Source organism: Carassius auratus, chromosome 22 (assembly GCF_003368295.1).
Source record: "Carassius auratus strain Wakin chromosome 22, ASM336829v1, whole genome shotgun sequence".
Classification (NCBI taxonomy): domain Eukaryota; kingdom Metazoa; phylum Chordata; class Actinopteri; order Cypriniformes; family Cyprinidae; genus Carassius; species Carassius auratus.
The window spans coordinates 31299964-31301740 of record NC_039264.1 but is presented as its reverse complement, the minus strand read 5'-3'; positions in this window follow the sequence as shown (position 1 = coordinate 31301740).

Genomic DNA, 1777 nt, shown 5'->3' with positions numbered 1-1777 from the left:
AAAAAAAAAAAAAACTTAAATCATGACCATTGAATATAATATACAATATCTTCTAACTTTAAATTCATGGTTATTTTGGAGTTAGGAACTTTACATTAAAGTTTCCAGGTCTATAATGGAAATTCCTAGTGAATTAAAATGTTCAGAAAGTGTGAACTTTCCATTGAGCTGCTTTCAGATATCTAAATATATATCAGGCTACATTTGTTTCCTTTTAAAAATAAATTTCTAATATCAACATACTTCTGCAGCTATCATAAACATCTACAGATGTCATGGAAACTAATTAGTACAAATGTGCAGGAACTTTATAGTGCATAGAAGACTACCCAGTGATCTAAAATATATAATTAATTTATATATATATATATATATATATATATATATATATATATATATATATATATATATATATATATATATATATATATATCACAATTAAAACTGTATTTACAATCTACAATAATGATCATGTATTTATTTTCAATAAATTACAAAACTTTAAACATTGATTGCCCTCTACACTTAAAAACAAATTAAAGGTTAAAGATGTGTTGCCCCAATAAGGTATTTCATTTCAATATCCAGTGTATTTCTGTGTGTTTAAAACTGACATTTTTCAATTATTTCATTCTTGTGATAGAACTGTTGCATTAAGCTTCTGTGAAAGGGGCTTGGGGTTGTTGTAGCTCGTTATATGAAGTTTTTCTCCTGTTTCATAAATTATGCTGCAATAAACTCTATTAATTGCTATTTTAAATCTGTAAGTGCTGTATCAGTGTTTTCTCTGTCTGCCTGACTCTCTCTGTACTGATAACAGTAAAAGGTTCCTGCTGCTGCTCTCAACTTCACTCAACTTTGTGTAAATGAAGCTGATTTCAGGATCTGTAAACCATCAGAGGATTTAATCCATATCTGTTCATCAGGTGTGTTTAATGAATCAGTTTCAGTGATGGAGGGAGATTCTGTCACTCTGAACACTGATCTTACTGAAATACATAAAGGCGATCACATAGTGTGGAAATATGGAGCGGGAAAGTCTAAAATTGCTACAATGACCAAAAATAAGCAAAACATCTCATCTGATGTTCTTGACGGGAGATTCAGAGACAGACTGAAGCTGGACAATCAAACTGGATCTCTGACCATCACAAACATCACAACTCAACACACTGGAGAATATGAAGTAGAGATAAGTCAAGCAAAAGACACATCCAAAACATTCAATGTTTCTGTCTTTGGTGAGCAGAGATCAATTGTCAAAATGTTCACATAATCTATTTACATTGTAAAATATTTATTTATTTTATATTTTGAGATGAGAGAAACATTCAGTGACCGTTAACACACTGAACACTCATTCTTTACAAAATTACTTTCACAAAATTAACAGATTCACTACAATTCACAATTATGAGAACTAGAGAATTGTGTGACAGCTTGAGACAGTTGTTTTCATATTCATCATATTCTTTCATGTTTTTTTCAGCTCATCTGCCTATTCCTGTCATCAGCAGTAACTCTTCACAATGTTCATCATCATCATCTTCATCACAGCAGAATTGTTCATTGTTGTGTTCAGTGGTGAATGTGGGTCATGTGACTCTCTCCTGGTACAAAGGAAACAGTTTATTGTCCAGCATCAGTGTGTCTGATCTCAGCATCAGTCTCTCTCTACCTCTGGAGGTGGAATATCAGGAGAAAAACAACTACAGCTGTGTGATCAACAATCCCATCACAAACCAGACCACACTTCTCAACATCACTCAACTCTGTC